General features: G+C 46.0%; 1 pseudogene; it reads left to right on the top strand.

Moving 5' to 3' along the window:
• The window catches only part of LOC115330138, a 41,395-nt pseudogene extending 25,385 nt beyond the window's left edge, over nucleotides 1-16,010 (top strand).
• Nucleotides 16,011-21,509: the final 5,499 nt, after the last annotated feature.

Raw genomic sequence — 21,509 nt, 5'->3', positions numbered from 1 at the left:
TTACAGGGAGACGAAGTGTAGCAGCTTTACCGCAATGTGGTCAAACTCGGAGTTCAGTTATTTCGTTGGTGTGTGCATATTTTCAGATATGTCGTAGAAATGTCTTATAATTGGTGCAAGGTTTAGGTACGTTTGGGCCAATGGACCTACAAACAGCTCAAGCATATTAGTAACATTTTGTTGAGTAGGCAACCTCGTAGTAGATAAGTTTTGCTCTGTATGCCGTGCGTTATAAACAATTAGAACAGAGAACACGAAGGACAATGAAAGAATCAAGTATGGATGCTGCACTGCGTCTGCTTGTTCTTTTCTTTCGTGGTTGCCTTTCGTGCGTGTTTTTCTCTTAGTTTGAAGGCATGTTTCACCAACTGTGGTCATGTCTCGCTTATATGGACCCCAATAATATGGATACCCTGTAATGTGAACACCACTTTCGAGGACAAACTGGGAAAATTTGTACATTTGTGTCTCGTTATCGTGGACAACTCACATTATGGACGATTTTTGGGGAAATGGAGGTGTTCATGTCAACGAGACATCACTGTATACTCTGTTCACCCCTAAGTTGAGACCGCAATGGTAGCTGCATGCCCCCCAGACCAATAGCCACCTCTCTCTCATCACCTTACCCAGCCTTCTGTGCGTGGGTATGGGCAGGAGAGTGATCATCGTGGCTAAAGAGAGACATAGGACTGGTACAACAAGGATGTTGCCTCCTCTGCTGTCTCAGCTTAGGGGTGACAGAATATAGAGCTTATGCTTGTTTTAAATTTGTGTTTTACATCAGTGTTTTACAAACTGCAATCTATGCCTCTCTTTCCCTTCCATTTGAGGTCACTTATCATCTGGCAAGGTAAACATTGGGAAGGCATTACTCGTTTTGCATACGAGATGATTTTATTGCAAATTCTGCACAATTTCAACTGTCTGCTAACTGTAGAGGGTGGATTTTTCTGACAGGAGTTCGTTGCTCTCTGCTTCTGAGAACTGGAAGGAGTTCACCTCTAAGCCAGCCCTGAAGTATGTCCTGAGGATCCTGACGGGCCTTAGCAGGGGCCACGAGACTACCCAGCTTCTAGTCAGTGCCGAGTGCATCCCCATCATCCACAGGTGCTGCCGCTGCTCCCACAACTTGTTTTGAGCACTGTTTTGTTCTGCCCACGTCAGAGTTCAAAATGATGCACCTTTTGTATTGCACAATTGCCTACCTAGCTAATAGTGTTTGCGAATATTCAAATCTTCAAATTATAGTCTTAAATAACACGCTATTCGATATTCGCCTCAAGATAAACTGGGTTATTAATATTTTTCAATGTGTCGATTGCAGCGGGTTAGCCCCTTTGAGCACTCTTCTTACCGAGCACGGGTGCAAGAGCGAGCTCCTCGTGTGTTGCTTTTCCAGAGTGAACCGGTGTTTGGTAAGACGCACGCTCAACAGAGCCAATCTGCTGCAAGCAACATTAAAAAAAGTTCAAATATTGCAGTCACATGCATAGAAGAATAGCACACTTTCAAGGCGGGATGGTGCACGCACGCACCTGGTGTATTTAAAAATAAAAGGAAACTGTGCGAATGTTGATACCTGCATTGCAGTAAAATTTTCTAAATAAAACTCTGGCTATTATGCAAGAGTATACGTTGGGCCCAGATGCCCCAACAAGTTGCACTCATCTTTTGAGATTTTTTTTTTTTCTTTTATTCGAGATTAAAGAATGGATATTTACATATAGCAAGATTAGGGATGGCGGGGCATCTCTATAGCATTAATTTTATTTCATATCTATTGTTTCCTTGCCATCACAATCTAGGCATTGGAGTTCCCGAGTTCAGATTTGAGTAAATAAACAGGGTGTCCCCAGAAATAATTTACAGGGTTTTTTTTTTTACCTCAAAAATAAACTATGCATCACTGAATGCTCATTCTCTGCCAAACAAAGCCCTTAGCTGTCCTAACCAGATGCCGAAGTTTCATAACTGACTTCATAACTCATAACTTCATAGTTTCATAACTCAGTCAAAAGTTATAGCTGGTTTGCTGAGATTTTAATAAGAAAATGGTCTGTTTTCGCCTGTTTTCGGTAACTGATGTCATTGAGCTGCATGTATTAAAGAGGCCCAGGGGTGGTCCAGCTGCGCCATTTGTGCCATTTTAATAAATTCCCACTTGCTACGCCTTGCTGCGCCCGAAAGATTGTGCCAAAGCGAACAAATCTGGAGATGAATCGGTTTTTGGAACAGATTTCGTTTTGGTCTGGCAGCGATTCATTTCAGGTTTCCGGCTCTGCGGCACTGTTCCACAGGTTTTGCACAAATTTTATCAACATTCCTAACACAGTGCAGTTTTAACACTTACTGTATAGTTGCATTTTGAAGCGCACTACTAAAAATGAGGAAACACAAGCTTTTTTTTTTTTGTACACATGTTTAAGAGCATGACACTGTTTTAGAGGAATGTGCTCGCACAAATTTTGCTCCAGTTGAGATTTTTCTATTTACCGTATTTTCCGGTGTATAAGATGCACCCTCCACTTTTCGCAAGTTTCTAAGTAAAAATTAGTATATAAGACGCACCGCTGCAAATTTTGGAAAAAGGTGTCTTATACATCGGAAAATATGTATTTTCTGGTGTATAAGGCACACCCCCCACTTTTTCTAAGTAAAAACTAGTAAAGACTCTTCGTCGAAAATTTTGGAGAAAAAGAGTGTCTTATACACTGGAAAATACGGTAAATGCTTATTTAGGCTTATTTATTAAGTATTTCCACATTTATGTAGAGACTGCGACAGGTTCCCATTCTGGTCCCTTAGGCAAAGCGTTTGGAGATGCGTAATCTAAGTGGTTCAATTGGTACTCTATGTCGACTCATCAATGGTTAGTTAGCACGCTTACATCAGTCCTGTTAACCTTTGTCTATTAGCACTAGTGGAAACATTAAAGCTTCACAGCAGTATGACTATAGTTGGTGACAGGTCAAGACTTCAGTGGAAGCTCCTCCCACCCTTTCCACTTTAGCAGAGCAAACTTTGGATAGGAGGTCACCTCCTCTCCAGCGCTCGTTCTGCTAAAGCGGAAAGGGTTGGGAGGAGCTTCCACTTTGTTCTTAACCTGTCACCAATTACAGTACGGTATAATTGCTGACGTTGGGTTTTTAATGGGCATCACGCAAGTGATCAGATGGATGCATGCCAGCATCACTAATAGGGAACTGCACTGAATTGCTTCAGACTTCCATGTGTGCTGCTCCAAAGCTACTCCAGAAAGCAATTTTTTTTCTAATAAAAAAAATGCTTCGTAACAAGATTTTCTCTGCTCCAAAAATTGCTCCAAACTCAAAACTGGCTGGACCACCCTGTAAGAGGCCTATCGGCCACCATTTTCCCTTTGAAAATTTCAGAAAATCAGTTATAACTTTTGAATAAGGTGACGGTTAGTCCTGAAACTTTGGCATCTGGTTCGAACAGGTTAGGGCTACATTTGAGCGGAGAATGAGCATTTGGTGATGCACAGTTTGTTTTTGCACGAAGAAAAAAAAACAAAAAACTGGCACCCTGTAGTGGGATTGGAATTAGCTTAGAAATGGGCAAGTGGAAGCTTGGGAACAACTTTCATGAACTCGGCTGGGTTTTCGTTTAAGCATGGTGCAACAGTAGTGAAAGGCTCGGAGAAACTAGTCGATATTTGATTTGAAAATATTCGGACAAAACCTCCGTTCACTTCGAATTCGCTTTGTTCTTGAAATCCACTATTCGCACATGACAACTCACCAAATAATCTGTGATATTCTGTGGTCCCCAGACAGAGCCACATTTGCGGTCTTTTTTGTACACTCTGAGTTTGGAAGCAAAGTCAAACGCACAGAGTGCTGGTGCTAGCTGAGAATGGGTCCCAATCCAGCGCAAAGGCCTTGGCATTCGAAAATCGACTCATGTCCAGCATTGTTCTCTATGTTATCACACAATGCGGCCTGCCGGAGTAACTCCGACCTGTTCGAGTAAGATTCGAAACGCAGCCAATCAATGATGATCACCAGTCTATTCGGCTGGTCGTCGCGCATCCAGATTGGGGCGAAAATGCGAGAAGTCACATACTCCGTTTCACTTTAAACAAACCCCAAGTTGTAGGAAGTTTGAAATTGGACAAGTGTGCAAAGTATTCTGTTTCTAGAATCCTTTGTGGCACGGGGGAGCAAAGGGACGCTCTTCGTTGCTCGTTGTGCTGCCTCTAGTTGCTTTGGCGCGCGAGTTGTTGAGATGCGCTTTGTGGCATCTGTTGGGATGCAGGCTGGAGCAGGTGTCGAGTGATGAGCACGTGGGCTCTTTGGCGGAAAACCTGATGGAGGCGCTCAAGGAGAACCCCAACGTGGCCCAGAAGATCGAGGAGGTGCGCAAGCAGACCCGGGACGAGAAGAAGCGCCTCGCCATGGCCATGCGGGAGAAGCAGCTCGGCGAACTGGGGATGCGCACCAACGAGAAAGGACAGGTGCTCTTCCCCTCTTCCTTTCGTTCCCTCGGCCTGGCAGCCGCTGTTCTACTCTGCAATTTCGGTGCTTGAATTCGAGGTGCAGCCTCTTCGCTGTGCAAGATCGCAACTGGAAGAAGAGTAAGGGCGTGGGCCAGCCGGTCAGACGTGGTAATGGTTCAGCACTTTTTCTGGGGATACTAGGTTGTTCGCATGAAGTCGCGTTGCGTTATCACTTGCCTACTTAAAAGAAATATTTCTAGTTGGATGAAGAGACAAAGGAAGGTGTACATGGCAGTATTCACTGTACAAGCATCGCATTCTAAAGCGGCAGCGTGCGGTGTTATAGGTGGGGCAAAGGTCGGATGGTGCACAGATTACCATCGTCGCTAACTCGGTTATCTCTGAACACATCCGCCATGAACCCTTGCAAGTTTCTCGGTCTCGTTTTTCACAGTAAGGCAGCTATGCCTTGAATTTTCACCGGGTGAAATGCCCCACCTAAATGCACATTCGGTGAAAGTTTTATAACCTTTTGTGTGCAGGCGGCGATTTTTTCGGCTAGTGTTACGGCGTTGGAATCCACTGCAGAAACCTTATAGTGATCCCTCATTATAACGAAGTAGAAATTCAATATAAATTGTAAATTGAGAAAAGTGATAGAGCAAAAAAAAAAAAGAAAGAAAACTGCCAGCAGCCTTGAAGGTGGACAAGAACATTGTGGAACACTCTGACTGTATATTTAATCAAACAAACTTTGGTTATGAACATCTCTTGGCAGCTTGACCGAGTAAACAAATAGGGGGAGCTCGCCGATAATTTCATGCGGGCATAAGTTCTCCTTGAACTCCAGGCTTCGCAAGAACACTGTCACCGCCTCTGCACTCTACTTTGTTTCAAAGCAGCCGTAGGATGTTTTGTGTCTCCACAGGCATTGGTGTTTCCCGGGGTGCCTCTCCGACATCGCTTCACGTTTACCCTGGCCGCACGCAAGGTGTACGATCGCAGCATCTGTGGCCGGAGCAACAACAGGAATGTCCGCAGTGACAAGCGCGAACGAATCCTCGGTGGCTTTGCCAACATGTTTTTACACACTCCTGTAGAGATTGTTGCAGCTATGGAAATCGTGCGTCGGCTCGACAAGCACGCTCGCAAGAGAAAATCTGGCGTGCACAAAGCAGTTGGCTATCTTTCATCTTCGGGTTGTGGGCGCGCTTTCTCCGGCATGAGAAATTTCTCAACCTCGTCCAGTATGCCTTGCTTGTTCTGCAAAGTGGTGGACAGTGTCAAACAGCCGATGCCAGATTGTCAACTTTTTGGTGATTTCTGACTTGGGCCGGCCACTTTTCTCAACTTCGCAGATCTACCGTAAAATACTGGGCAAGCACCCACTCAAAATTTAGAGATAATCGCATAAAAATGGGGGTTGGGCGCTTGTCCGGTCATCAATTTTACGTATAAATGTGTGCATATTTTCTCAGATCTTGCAAATCTGGGTATGGGCTTTTAATGTGGAATGGGCAGATGCGCGATGTTCTATGGTAAGTCCCAATCCCAATCTCCCATACGACACACGTGTTCGTGTAGTACGCTGCAGGTGAGCACGTCGGGGGCTCCCAAAGGGATAATCTCCTTCGGACCCCGTCTCTCCCTTGACCCGATTCTGACAGGAGTCTGGCAGCATCGGTCGCGGCCACCATGAGTACCCTCAGAACGTTGATGCTGCTCTTGGTGCTCCCTGCTTACGTCCCCGCTTTGGCGCATCGGCATCGGAAGCGGTGCTCTGCCAGCTCTGCGTGCTCTGCCCTTCATCATCCATTTACTCCGTTTTCCCAGTTTTGTCTTTTGCCATTAGTGAAGAAGGGGGAGGAAACGCAAGGGCCTCTGCTCGCCTCCGTGTAGGCTTCCATGCTATCGGCACCGTGGCCTTTGTAATAAGCATGGTCGGCCGCCAATAAACTTAGAATAATCTGGTTAAAAATGCGTCCATTTTGGTCAGGACCACGTTGAACTTCGGTAAAAGCGATAATTCTAAAAAAGCGGTTTCGTTTTTTTCACAGCTGGCTCAAAGAACCACAGGATTGTATTGGGAACATATACAAAAGTGTTGTCACTGGTCGTTGCCCGCTACGTCCAGGACGCTTTCACTGACTGCAGGGGCCGCAATGCAAATGATCTCGTCTCTTGGCCCCACCATGCAGGTCACGGCCAAGAGCTCAATCCTTCAGCAGATGGAGGACCTGGGGGAGGAGGCCGGCCTGGTGTGCATCATCTGCCGGGAGGGTTACAAGTTCCAGCCGGCCAAGGTGCTGGGCATCTACACCTTCACCAAGCGCTGCCACCTGGACGACTTTGAGGCCAAGCCACGCAAGAGCCCCGGCTACACCACCGTCACGCACTTCAACGTTGTGCACGTAGACTGTCACATGGCTGCCGTCAGGTGAGCGGTCGGTCCGGGCGTCTCGCAAAAACAATAGAACCGACCGACATTTTACAGCGGAGCTGTTAAGGTCTACCATAATACCCCGAGTAATCGCCCATCTCCGAGTCATCGCCCACCCCATTTTTTTAGCCAATATTGATTTCCAAAAAAACACCAAGTCATTGCCCACCTCTTCAAATACCCCAACGGGGACTCCGCGATCCATGAACACTCATCCTACCCGAATGAAGCAGCCGCAGACCTTACAGTTGGAGGACGTCCGTAACAAAGTAAAATGAAGGAGGGAAAGACACTTCTCTGTGTTTACGCATTTCCTCCGTGAGCGACCCCGAAGTGGTAGTGTATCTGTGTGAAAAGAAAACGATGGAGATAACAAAATAAGTTGGTTTCGCTTGCAAAAAATTTGACCCGACAAAAAATTTGACCCCACATCCTGGTGCGGAGTGTAAGGTCAAAGTCTCTCTCTGCCGAAGTAAGATCGCCGCGAACCCTGTCATCCTCGCACGTCGCGACTGTGGTTGTGCAATGTTTTAGACAATGCCAACGGGCAAATAGACCTTTGCTGGAATGCCCTAGCTCTACACAGACCTTTGTAGAGCATCCCAAACCCCCATTGATAGCACGCCGTGCACGGATGCACGCATGTACGCACCAAACAAGAAAGTTGCGCAAGAGCTTGTGATTGACAAGGCGCCTGACTTGGCTCGATGCCAAAGTATTTGCCAACTGCGGCTTTTCTGCTTTCCCAGCATCGCTCTTTGTCGCTTCTTTGGTTCGCTCGCTCGTTGTGCCTGGTTGGTCTTTTAATTTTCTTGTGGACTTTTCTTTCTTTTTTTTACTAACTGTGAAAACATAGTGGTGACGTGCTTTCACGGAGCAAACGTTTGCGCCGTATGCAGATCGGCGGTGTTCCTAGTGCGTATGCAAGCAATGGACTTCGCGATAATAAAACACTCTTTCGTGAGCATTTTTTCTATATAACACTAAAACTAAATCAAGTTTTGAGTTTAATGTGCAAGATACGCAGAGAAAAATGGGCGATTTTTTCTGCTTTTTTCAACTTGTTGTACTCGCTCGCCGTGACATGGCCCACCCCACTTTTTTTTATGGATTTCAGGCGGCGGGGGGGCGGGCGATGACTCGGGATATTATGGTAGTTTCCCCAGGATCATGTCCGCCAGCAAACAAATGTCGCCACAATACTCTGGGCAGCTACCACCATCTATAAAAGATGGCGGCAACCAGACAATTGGCTTGCCGGTTGTCTGGTTGCTGCCATCGTTCATAGATGGCGGCAACCTTTCCAGCCTTTGACCAGAGTGGAAAGGCTGAATTTCTCTGGGCGACGTTCAACAAGTCATCTTAGACGTCGTCCTTGAGGTCATCCTAGACCTCGTGCTTGAGGTCGTCCGAGAGATGGTCCTCAAGGTCATCCTGTAGGTTGTCCTAGACGTCGTCTTCGAGGTTGTCCTAGAAGTTCTTTGAGGTTGTCCTAGACGTCCTCAAGGTCGTCCAAGAAGTCATCCTTGAGGTCATCCTAGAAGTCGTTCTTGAGGTTGTCCTTGAGATCATCCTCTAGGCATCATCCTCCAGGCGTCGACCTTGAGGTCGACCTTGAGGTCGTCCAAGAGGTCGTCCTTGAGGTTGTCCTAAACGTCGTCCTCTAGGAATCGTCCTAGACATCGTAAAGATAACAGCTTCGCTGGTCTTCCTTCTTCACCAGAAAGGAAAGGCTGAAAGTGTTTTTTTGTTTTTTTGGAGTCCTAGATAGAAACTGATTTCAAGGTCTATTCCTGCTGCAACTGCTGATGAGATTCCTTGTGGTATTGCCGGGACTCGGTTGGGGCTAAACAATGGTGCAGAAATTGTGAGGACTGCCGAGAGACGAGGGGCACTAACGTGCAGCGCAGTCCATCTGTTGGTGACTTCTGTATTGATGGTTATGCTTGTGGCGTATTTGGGTGGTCGCGTCTTTCCTCTGACCTTGATTCTGTAGAGCGCTTCCTCCTCGCCCCTGAGATATCGTTATAACGAGAGATTACTGTACCACTCTACAGCAGAGGCACACACTGCTCTCTCTCCTTGTCGTTTCTCGCACATACACGTCAATTGTGGCAAGGCTCTTTCTTGCTCCCCACCCGTCCCTTCCCCCTGTAGGCGTGGGCAGCCGCTGTTCCCAGAAACCCACATGATCACGGGGAAAGCGCTGTTTGCCTCCCCACCGTTCAAGCTACACTCATGTACCCTCCAACGCTATCTTTTCCTCTCTTCCCCCCCCCCCCTGCCCCTCTGGCAGCCACCAATGCAAAATATCCACGTGGCCGCGCTGTGGCGACACGCTGCCTTGCCTCCCCACTGCCGCCGCCCAGGTTTCATTCCCGTGTGCTCTCCGGTCCTCTCTAGAGCAGCTCGCCTACATATTTTCGCTTTTTCCACTGCAGCCGCGGTATGGGGGCCCCTCGCTCACTTTCTAACACAGATCGCCAAACCACACAAGCGTTGCACAGCGTCCAATAGACAGGCATGGCGGGCGCGCTGCGTTGAACACAGTAGACAAAGGTCCGCAACAACACAAGACGTAAAAAGGATGCTGGACCCCGACTTCCACGCTCGATAGGGCCTTTCCACAATGCAGCAGCGACCGAATTATATCTAGCAAAGAGCAAGCTGGGCGCCAATGGCACCTTACTTGGCCAACAAGTTGTTGCGTCCTTCCCTTCTCTCCTAGGCATGCCAGGGAACCGTGACGAGTGGGAGAGTGCGGCCCTGCAGAATGCCAACACCAAATGCAATGGTCTGCTGCCTCTGTGGGGGCCACAGGTGCCAGAGTCTGCCTTCGCCAGCTGTCTGGCCAGGTGAGTGATGAGTGCCATACCCACAAAACTGGAATTTCGTGCTGCGGGCATGAGGGGTGTTCATGCAGTCTTGTAAACGGAATTGTGGACACATGCATTTTGGAGAGAGGATTACACGTGCCATTTTAACTGTCGTTCTATTAAGCGAGGGAATAACCTGGTCACTTTAAAAGGAGTATACTGGAAGCCTCAAAGAGGTGACACAGACTGGAGGGCAGCGAGAAATTATGTCTAGTCTACCATAGATATGATGTTGATAACAAACTGCCATGTACGGGAAATCGTCGAACTTCAAGTAACAGTTACCATGAATTAAACTCGTTTGCTTCCATCAGAAGCTGGTGTAACAGATATGCATCTTAATTACTGCGCTGTGTTTGCATCAATGGTTTTAATTGCAGTTACAACAAATACTGCAGTATGTTTTACCATAGATGCCAGCGAAGCACAAATGCAAGCCCTACATCTTATGCATGTCTACAGTACAAGGATCGTTGCACTGGGTGTGTGCCTTGTGGAAATGTCATTTAAGCTAATGATTTTTTAAATGGACAGTGAAATAGGTTTCTTAAAGGCATGTTCCTAAGAACACATCCCCTCTTCTTTTTAGTTAGCTTTTTTTTTTGGGGGGGGAGTTTCTTTGATTTCTGTGGAAGTGGTGACCTTCCTTTCATTGTGATGTTTTCAACCCCTGTTTCAGGCACAACACATACATCCAGGACTGCACGGGTCATCTGGATGTGGGCTACGTTTCCACCCTGCACGACCTGAAGCTGCTGATCTCCCGCTTTGCTCAGGAGCGCTCCTTTAGCGAAGACAGCGGGGGAGGAGGCCCCCAGAGCAACATGCACCTCATCCCTTACATCCTTCACATGGTCGTCTACGTCATCAACACGTAAGTGCTCGGCCCACTTTTTTCTCTTTGCGGTGGTCGCCAGATAGACTGGTGCAACAGCTAGGATAGCACCTCTACTCACCACCTTGGTTATTGGTAAAATATTGAAACGTCTACTTCACTATTTTAATCAGTTTTTTTTTTTTCTTTTCTACTTGGTATTGGAAGAGAGTTGCAAAATTGAGGGCAAAATTGCAGTTGGCTAAGAGTATTTTACAAATAGGAAACAGAATTGTGCCATGAAAAAGTTTTAGTTCTGCACAATCAATTAAAAAGTGTTAAGGACCTCCAGCTGGCTAATAGAGCAAGAAAGTTGGGTTGAACTTTATAACGAATGCAATCCTACAGTTGCTAATAAAGGCTGCCTGACAACATTCAAGCATTGTTATGAAGCAGCTTTTCCCCTCCGGGAAAGTAAAGAAAGGCCTTGAAAGATTAGAAAACCGTGGATAACTGGCGAACTGTATAAAAGAATCGGGGAAAAAACCTGCAAGTATCATGCTTTTATGAGTTCAAAAAATTTAGAAACAAATTGAACTCTGACTTCTGCATATTCATAACGACCACAAAAAAGTATGGGACACGATTAACTATCTAACGAGCAGGAAGCAAACACGCAGCAGCGGGAACGAAATCTTAATAAACAACATGCCATATTTACTTGCATAGTGAAGACCCTTTCTTTCCCGAAACATTGACATATATTTGGGGGCAAGGTACTGTGGCACATCTCCATTGATGGAGGCGCCCCACGGCTGGTTGGGGGCGCGCCACAGTGACCATGTTTTAAAAAAAGTGAACTTTTTTAGGGCACTTTTGGCGTTCCTTTTGCCTAAGGAAAAGCACCCTATGAAGCTCACTCAGCACGAGAGCAACGCGACCAATCTTAGGCCTAACCACTTTTACGATTTTACTGCCCGAAAGGGGTCCATATCACAAGAGCGAATGACATTTTAGCGAACGGCGACATTTGAGCGAATGCTCGTTTTAGCGAATAACGGGGGCGCGCGTTAACCCATCCGTCGCGCTGCGCTTTACGCCGCTTCGCGGCGACAGTCTGCGGCAACTCATTACAAAAATGTGAACCCATTTGGCCCACCCGAAAACGCCGCTTCGCGGCGTCCGACTATTCGCTAAAGTGTCATTCGGTCAAACGTGGGCGTTCGCTAAAACGTCATTCGATCAAGTGAGTGCCTCCCGCCCGAAAGTGGACCACAGATGACGGCATGCCGTACTTTATAAACTGCATTTGTTTCTTTTCTGATCTAAAGTACTGAACAAAAACTACTTTTATAAACAATTGAAATGGTTCGTGCCACTTATATTTTGTATTTCGACTAAAAAGAAGCTTTTAGCGGCCCTGACCAGTAGTAAGCCCGGGACCTAAGATGTCACATATCGCACGCTTTCGGCACCGCTGGTCGCCCCCGTAGGTGGAGGAGGTTTCCACGTCGTCCGGTTAAAATATGACTCACTGATATTTAGTTACTCCCTCCATGCCCGCTGGCATGCCCGAACCTAAATCAGTTGTTACCCTGCAAGTTATGTTTCCAAAGCTGTATACTCGCACCGGTTCCTCTCACAACACCAACCTCATCGCAACTTTGTGAATAAATTGTCTGTCCATGGGCTGTTCCTGACTTTTCAGGACAAGATGTGTGGCAAGAGAAGAGAAAAACCTGTCCAACTTTCTCGAGATGTCATCAGAGCGGCAAATTGAAAACTGCTTCGAGGTAAGGCCATCTCTGGAACCTCCATCCGAGACACGAGCAAGGCATAGCACTGCTTCGTCTGTGAGACAAATATGGAGAAGATTAGGGCAGAGCAGATAATTTTAACTTACCCATACAGGTGTTACTGATGTCAGGATGGTTTTAACTCCAAAGTGGTGAACTGACTGAACTGAGAGGTTCTACACCTGAACATCAAACATTGAACACTTTAAGAATATAAGCATTTCTTGATCATATCTTATACACTCGGAGACATACAGAATGTGTTGCAAATGTGCTTGGCACGCACTATTTCTCTGTGTTGTAACATGGTGTCATAGGGTCACAGGAGCGACGTCACATGACATACATTACATCCGAACCTGATGTCAAGTTACATGACGTCTGGGCGTCACGTGTGATCATGTAAGATCATGTGTAGGTAGAGTGTAACGTGCCACTTTTTCCCATGAAACCCAGCCCTACAACAGATTCTGCGTTAAAAGATCTTTGGCTCATAGGAAAGGATTACGAGCTACCATTCTTCGAATAATCAGTTTATTTGATTGTAGAGCGAGGGCCCCTGCTACTGGGCCACCATGGCGCTGGCAGTGTGGTCCCCTGCCAAGTGGCGCTCCCGGCGGGTGTCCCTGGTGCGCCGCATGCTGGTGCTGGCGCATGCGCGGCACCTGAGCCCCCAGGGCTGCTCCGCCCTGGCCGACCAGGAGCCCAAGGAGTTTGCAGTGTACAAGCCCTACCTCCTGTACCTGGCCATGGTGGACGGCCTGTACACCATCATGTTCAAGGCAGGTAGCACCGGGTATCCGGTGATACCGAAAGTGCCGGATGTTCCGACTAACCCAAGTATCGCCATTGATTGATCGTGTCGCGAGTGCTTCTACTGGTTGCCGCCAAGGCCTCGCTATTTCTGGCTCATGGTGCGTCCGAAATGCAAATGCGCACGTTCCTATTGGACAACTGTTACTGCAAGTGATGCATCACTGTTTGCAAAAGCACACCTATTGACCTGTTGTGGCCACTGGCAGCACTAAGGCACTCTGTCATTTTCGGCTTGAGCGTCATGCACCACCCTGACGGTCATCCAGCACTTTAATGACGCCTGCTATTGAACGGCCAGAATTCCTTTGACAGCAGTTTCCTTCAACTGTGCCTTCACTGTTCGCTCTTCCAATGATTTTCTTTTAATGTCTAAATTTTGTTGCAATCGAACAAGAATGAAAAAAGACGTTCACAATCTCCTGTAATGCTGAATTAGAGCGTAGCTTTTGAGGAAGAGGAGGAGGGAAGGGTACCGAGGGGAGAAGGTGGAAAGTCCTCCACTACTAACATGGATGTGGATCAACGTGTGCTTAACGCAAGTCACAGCAAATGCACATCTTTGGTGAGAGCATCGCGTGTGAATTTGACGGGAATTTAGCAGGGCAATTTTTTCCCCCAACTTTAGCGGGGAATTTTTTCCGCTAAATTTAGCGGGGAATTTTTTCCTCTAGATTTAGCGGGGAATTTTTCCGCTCATGACGTCAATGATGACATCATCAGTGACGTCACGTGTGACGTCATCAGTGATATCACCAGTGACGTTACGCGTCCCATAATGCATTGCGCGGTTACGCCGACGGCGACACCGCTCAAGCCAGACACGGGCGCCTGAGAGCTGCGCTCTAAAACGATAAACTAGTGTTCCTTGAAGAAAGGAAGGTTTCTGGATTCTTGAGCACTCATTTTATGGAAACTATTTCGTGTTTCCTAAGAAACAGAACTTCAAAAAACTAAACATTCTTTAAAAAAAAAAAAAAAAAGAAAAAAAAGCTGGATGTTTTTTTTTCTTTTTGATAAACTAAAGTAAAATTGTATCGCCTCATATTTTTAGCTTTTAAAATTTTTTAGAGAATGTATGAGCACCTTTAGCACTTCGTTCAGTAATTTCTTTAGGCAGAAAAAAAACCCGTGAGCTGTCATTCTTTCGTGTGGTTAATAGTTATCCTTGCACACGAAGGATACCACAGTTGGGCAGTTTTGTTGACGCCAGGCGAATCTTTGTTTGCAGAAGGTGTCGTGCACGAACGAGGACGGCTGGTCTGTTGCCCTGGCCGAGTACATCCGCCACAGCGACCAGCCCATGCTGGAGTTGGGAGACAAGCTGCTCAGGAACTTCGAGGAGCAACTGCTGCCGTGCCAGTCGTTCGCAGAGTATTGCGATGTCATGGGTGGGTGTCTTGATTTTTTTGTGGACAATCGCTTGTTCGGATGGATGCATGGTATTAGCTGCACCCGCTGTAATGGGTAGTAGTTTGTGCCACCTAGCCTAAAAGCTTTGCTTTCACAGGTGATAATTGTTTCTATAATTTGTTGAGGACACATTGGTACGGTGACACGCTGCAAAATGTAAAAATTTATCTTTGAGAATTTGTAGTTTCTTTGCAAGATTTTTTTGTGTGAAAAGATTTTCTTCATGGCCAAATTCTGAAGTGCAGCCCTTATACTTCGTAAACTACATGGCAGCTTTTCGAGTGCAGCTCTTAGGCGCCCGTTCCCAGGTTTGTCGGCATCGGCGTAATTACGCTACATTCAGCGTAAGTCCTCAACTCAAATTCAATTCCCTACTAAACTATAGTCGGCTACAAGTCAAGAAGGTAGGAGAAGCTCCTCCCACAAGTGTGATGCGCCCGTTTCAAATCTCTCCGCAGTCGAAAGAAGAGTTCACTGGAAACGCTCCTTGTTCCGCTTCAATGGATTCCCACTTGTCTCCCATCCCACTTTTTAAGAAAGCGACCTTTGTATTCATCGGAGAGGGAACCGAGCCCCTGAAAGCAGCCTTTGTATCCATCGGGGGGAAGCTAATCCCCAAAGTCGTATTTGTTTCCGTCGGTGGGGGAGAACTCTAATCTCCCTCTCGTGGCTTCCACAATGCTAAGTCAAAGTCGAAAGATAAAGCAAATATGTACAGAAAGGCAACACCCTCCTTGCGCGTTGTCTGCGACGTCACGGAAACGGTGGGACGCTATTGGATGCAAAGGTGGCGGAGGGATATCTGATTCCCTTTGAGGGGCATTTGCCGCTACCTTCTTAACCTGTAACTGACTATAGTAGGGCATTGAATTGGTGTTGAGGTCACGTGGCATAAATTTTTCAGCTAAATTTAGCGGGGAAACTGGGGGGGAGGGGAAGGCTCCTCCTCCCCCTCCTCCTCCTGCTCCTCTGCTTGAGGAGCAGGAGGAGGAGGAGGAGGAGGGGCATACTTTCCCCTCCTCCTCCTCAAGAGCTGCACTCTAATTTTGCATTACAGAGATTTGTAAACGTCTCATTTTTTAATGGTTGTTTTAATTGGTTTTTAGACTGTATTGCAATTCTAAATCTTGTTAAAGGCAACTTTTTTTCTCTATATACTAAAGCTATGATTACTCCGGTAGTGCGGCTTTTAGTAGTGCAGAAAGTTTTGCAGTGTAGAACCTTTGTTTCAAAACGTTGCGTAAAATGTGACAAGTGTTTTCTCTCACTTTCAGGTCCGCTTTGTGAAATTTCGAACCCAGATGCCTTCCTGTCAGAGTCTCTTCAGCTAAGGGTTTAATCTTAATTTTAATATTGAAGGTTTATTTAATAAACACATTGTTTGAACTTTTCTTGACATCTGTGTGTGGGTGCCATTTCATTCTGCAAGCATGAAGTGTCCCGACATATTTGAGACTTTTTGTAGTGCTCTGTTTTTTTGTTTTTGTTTAGCGTGCCTTTTGTTTGTTTTTTTATTAGCGTGCCTCCACGACTGCATGCCTCATGCAGTGAAGCCAAGCTAGTGTTGAAGGGAACGTCCGCGCAAAAACTTAGTATCGTGTCTTCATCATGAATTGCAACTTTTAACACAATATGTTAAAGAGCTGGGATGCCGAAGGATAGCGAGCGTTACACATACCGCCTTGAAAAGCTGTCAGTTCCGACTCGAAATCAACCGGAATTCATGCCAATCCCTTTCGTTTTACATCCTTTGCACAGATTGCTCGAATCCTTTGATCAACGGGATCTGTCAGAGTGGTCGGGAACAGAAAGTAGCATCGGCTGGAACTCTTGAGTTTTACACATACCGGTCTTATTTACGTTGCCTGTCATGGAAGGGAAAATCCACCGTAATTGGTAGTATGTGTTATTTGGGCATTCGAATAAAGGGATTTTGGTTAGTTAGTCATACAGTCGGGTTCGGTTATATCACACCCGGGTATTTCAAATTATTGTTTATATCGAACAGTCCAAACAACCCCTTGAAAATCACATGGAGCATTGTCATAGCTCATAGGAGCATTGTTTTTCTGTACCGAACTCCAATGGCAGTGACACTCGAAATAGCGATCAAAGCACAGTGCCCAAACCAGCATATGCGCATGGGGGTACGCAGCGAAAGAGGAGAACAGCAACCGTAGAAAAAAAAAAAAATGGAGGATGGCAAAAGCAAGGGGAAGGGCATGCACCATGCACGTAGGGACGGAGGGAGTGCCCGCTGTTGGAACGGTAGTGTGCGCTCTTCCCCCGAACTCACACTGTCGCTGCGCGACCCCTTAGCCCCAATATGTAAGCGGAAAAAATAAAAAAATAAAAGTCTTATCAAGTTGAGTGCGTGGACAACGGTTGAGCAATAGCACTTATATATTTGTTTACCTTTTTCTCTAACCGTTTTTGCTTTGAGAGTTTTTTTTTTTTTTTTTTTGCTGCTTGAATTTAGTAAGGCTTTTTTTTTTTTTTTGCTTGCTTAACTTTATTTTATGGGTCAGTTCTTTTATGCGTCCCGCTTTTTCTGTTTTTTTTTGTTGTTTTAATTATTTTTGTGTTTTGTTGTCGGCACTGTGTGGAGGTCGTAGCCAGGCGTAAACGATAGTAAACACAGTCGTGTGTAAACGCCGCGGTGTTTGTGATCTTCACTAACTAAGCTCTACTGTATTGAGTGGCTCTTAGTGGCTCTATTTGGTAAGGTCCCGTTTGTCACAACCTTCGGTATTGGCAGACACGCGCGGAAATTTCAACTGGAGCTCAAGTTAACATATTTTTGTTTATCAAATTATCGATATATGGAACCCTTTGAATTCAATATATACCCTTTGAATCCCCTTTGAATCGAACCCTTTGAATTCAACTGTATACGCAAGCATCGGGTTCGACTGTGTACGTAAACATTGATTTATTCATTCTAGCCCCTTCTGCCAGTACCAGGGTCGACTTGAGGTCACGATGAACGAGCTTCCAGAGTGGTTGATAGTTTTTCTTTTCAGATTTTGCACTGCGCAAAACATATATTCCTACAGTGGCTAACCGTCACTGAAAGACAGCAAATGAAAGACAAATATTAAATCCTCTTTAATCGACTCAATTGGACACCCAAATAAAATGTCTTTAGTAAACACAGAGTTATATTTGAGTTTTTAAAGAGATGGCTTTAAGGGCGACACTTAGCGGAGATTTCAAGGCTGTAGTCACCCCTATGGGAAAACCCTTCTTTCCCCTCTTGGCACAAGGCCAGGAAAATCTGGTCTTCCTGTGGGCCATGCCGCACTAAGAGAAAAGAGGGGAGCCCCGGTATCTCCCTAGTAAAAGCACAATGAAGGGAGAGCATTCTTGTTTTCTGCTTTAAACAGTTGTTTTCAAACAGTACTCGCGTTATACCAAATCACACTATGGCAGTATCCAGTTGTTATGGGTAATGTTAAATGGTTTTCAAAACTTCCACCGCCGTTTGGTTTGAGAAGTAGAGATGTTAGTGAAAGCAAACTTGAAACGTAAAACTGTTCTGCTAGAACCCGTCACCTTACAGCTGCCTTTCCCGCAGAGATTCGCCTAGTTTTTCTCTGCTTGCGTTCCCCACTCACCTCTCAACTTCAACATTACCCACTTACACCTTCCTTCACCGCTCAACATCACAGGGAAAACATACGCCTTCTTCAACATCGCCACAGCTGCATACTCTTCCTAATGGTGCTGGCAGTTTGAGGCTTTCGTTCGCCAAGCAAGTGCTAATCCGTCCCAGTTCACGGCAGCCACCGCCACGAGTTGGCACGTGCATGCAGTGCCTCGCCTTACCCCATTACTTTACGGATCACCGAGCACTCGTGGCGATAGTCAGTGGCATCCATGACGCCAACCACAATGACAACGAGTAGGTTGTTAAAATCTGAAGAAAGCCCAAAAGAGAGGAATAAGCTTGGCGCAGTCGGCAGGATATGGAACACGTGAGTACAATTTTTTGTTGCTTGGGGCCTTGACCAAGTAGTTTCCAACCGCTACCCAAGTTCAAAATGAATCTACCATGGAGCTACCAGGGCATGTCACATCTCCAGAGCTCATCGAAGTAGTCCTCCAGAAAGGCAACGTTCCATCGGAGGAGCTGATGGAAAAGGGGCTTGTAAAGGACGAATATACAGATGGCTGTATTTTACATACAAGCTTGTGTTGCAGCGAGTTTACGGCTATGACCTGGTAGTTGGTGCTCCATCTTCCGACGTTGCGGTCGCACTCTAAGCGATTGATGTACAACAGCCAGCAACTTTCGCCACAAAACAAATCTATTCAAGCCTTGATGCTTGTTGAAAACAAAAGGCCCAGATTTGAGATAAAAAATCATGAGCCATTTCACACTGTGGAGCTGGAAGACCAGCGAAGCTGTTAAGCACACAACACAGATGTGACAGAACTTTGAACAAAGGTACAAACACATTTATTGTCTTGATCGGTGGTCATCATGACGAAAGGTACGCACACACGTCTTGATCGGTGGTCATTATTTCGTGTGGCCAACTATTGCTGCCCAGAGGAGCCGGAGGAAACTAGACGTGCGACGGGACCACCACCCCAGGAGAGCAGAAGGAAAGGAAACTATAGGCACCCAAGCGTTTGAACAGACGACAAAGAGAGGGTGGTGCGAGCTTAGACGTGGCCGGCTTGGGTCGTACAGCGGCAAATCTTTGAGAAACCCTTAATATCGACCCCAAGCATGAATGGTGGTCCATGTGCCGGCACCTGCAGCATTAACTGTTCTGAAGCAAAAGCCTAAAACAAATGGTATCTTGCACGCGCATTTGTCAACGCTTTACTTTGGTTATTTACTTTGAATCTTTTATACGGGGAAGGCGTGTGCGTGTAGCAGTGCGAGCGTAGTGTTTTTGTTGACTCACATGAAAAATTCACGGAGGCCTAGCCATAAACAGCTTCGCTGTATTAAAGCCAGACATCTTTGAGGTACAACGAACTAATCCAAAAGTTGAGATTGCTTTCTACAAGTACACCTACTAGAAAAACGCCTGGACCTCCGATTGAGATCATGGACCAAACGTGCACCCTTTTTCTTGGAGGTGCAGCAAATCAATGATACGAGTTACGCTTAGCTGACAATGTGGACGAATCCTGAACGAAGTGGAAATCAACCTTTTGAATGTTCCAACGAAATACCGTAGAAATGTAGGATCAAGCCGTCCACTTCTGCTTCATGTTTGGTACAGCCCTTGAGCATATTTTTTTGAAGAGTATTGCAGCTTGTCGAGCCTAAATGACCATGATCCGCTACCATCACACTCGTCACCCATGGGTTAATAGGAGAATTGCAAGAACAAGTGAAAATTAGGGCACCCAAGGCTATCAAGGACTTCCTGCAGGCCTTGCACGGTTTTTCCACCCATTTTGATGAGAGAACAGCAGCAAAACCAGGTAGGGAAGATGCTAAAAGTGTAATCTCTTTGCTCAGTAGAGATGTGTTTAGAAATGTCAAGGTTGCCGTTTTGTAGCTGCAAACTGAAAGGTGCAGAAGACCATGGATAACCCCCCCCGATTCACATCACCATAGCATCCTTCTGCAAATGGCCGAGCAGACTGTGCCATTCGAGGCAAACAGTATATGAGCATGTGCTCCAACTTCCCAGGTGGCAGGAAATGTTCACTCGAGGCTGTTGTAGCACATCATAATCGGTCCTACACAGCAGGGTTAGGATGCAGCCTGTCCTTTCTTCATGATCTTGGGAAAAGCTATGTTGCTGAAGGCTGACAGCCCGCTCGGGATTGCGGGACAGGTGCAGGACTGAAGCTTAACAAGAGAAACATTGAATGAAAAAGCATTTTGATATGCCACACCGAGCTTCCAATGCTACGATGAGTGGGCGACTTCGTCTTGGTATGAAGAGGCCTGCCAAGATCTGCGCAAAACAGCTGTGCAACAAGGGCTTTTCAAAACTGTAGGGTACAATGGACTCCACAAATCTGTAGAAGTGACACCCACTAGTGACACCCATCACCAACATCTAAATATCATTCCAGGAGGAATAAATATGCAAATGAAGGTAAGTAAAAAAAAATACCCGAGAACAAAAAAAAAATAAAATAAATGAGGTAGCATGAAAAGCATGAAACCTAGGAAGCATAAAGGGGATTAAAATGGCAATAGACTCCTTTTGACTATTTCGGAATGTTACAAAATTTACAACCAGTTTTGAAAATTGACACCACTTTCTGCAACAATTGGCAGTGTAACAGCATTTAGTAAAAGTGTGTTCAAAAGGTACTATAGGTAATTTACCCTTTGCCAAAATATTGCTGCAAATTCCACACATTTTGGTGTACAGCATTGTGAAAGAGTACCATGGTGGGGAGTGGCCCTATCCAATGGTTCACTATTGCCTTTGGTGGAAGTCTGAAGACTTGAAAAAAATAACTGCAACTGGGTGACGAGCTTTGTCAGTAACCCTTTACTTTGTTGTCTTCACTGTTTTTTTATTAGGTCTGTATACTAACTAACCCAAACTTTTATGTTACTCAACTTCGAAAAAGTTTGTCAAAGTAGTAAAGACCCTTAAACTTGAAGGTAACAAAGGCAAGGTTTATCTGACATTGAACCAAGTGCTACAGTCGAGCCCGGTTATATCGCACCCTAGTGTTTCTAATTATTGTTCATATCAACCAGTCCAAACATCCCCTTGAAAATCGCATATAATTGTATAGGAGCATTGTTTTTCTGTATCGAACTCCCATGGCAGGGACACTCAACATAGCGAATGAAGCACAGCCTCCCGTTGCTTCTCCCACAATCGGATTGTACCCGCTGCGAACGCATAGCTCGCGTTGCAGGGCTGGCAGACCGCCAAGTCAGCATATGTGCACGGGG

Source organism: Ixodes scapularis, unplaced genomic scaffold (genome assembly GCF_016920785.2).
Source record: "Ixodes scapularis isolate PalLabHiFi unplaced genomic scaffold, ASM1692078v2 ptg001708l_1___fragment_3__unscaffolded, whole genome shotgun sequence".
Taxonomy (NCBI): Eukaryota; Metazoa; Arthropoda; class Arachnida; order Ixodida; family Ixodidae; genus Ixodes; species Ixodes scapularis.
This window is presented reverse-complemented; position numbering and strand designations above follow the sequence as displayed.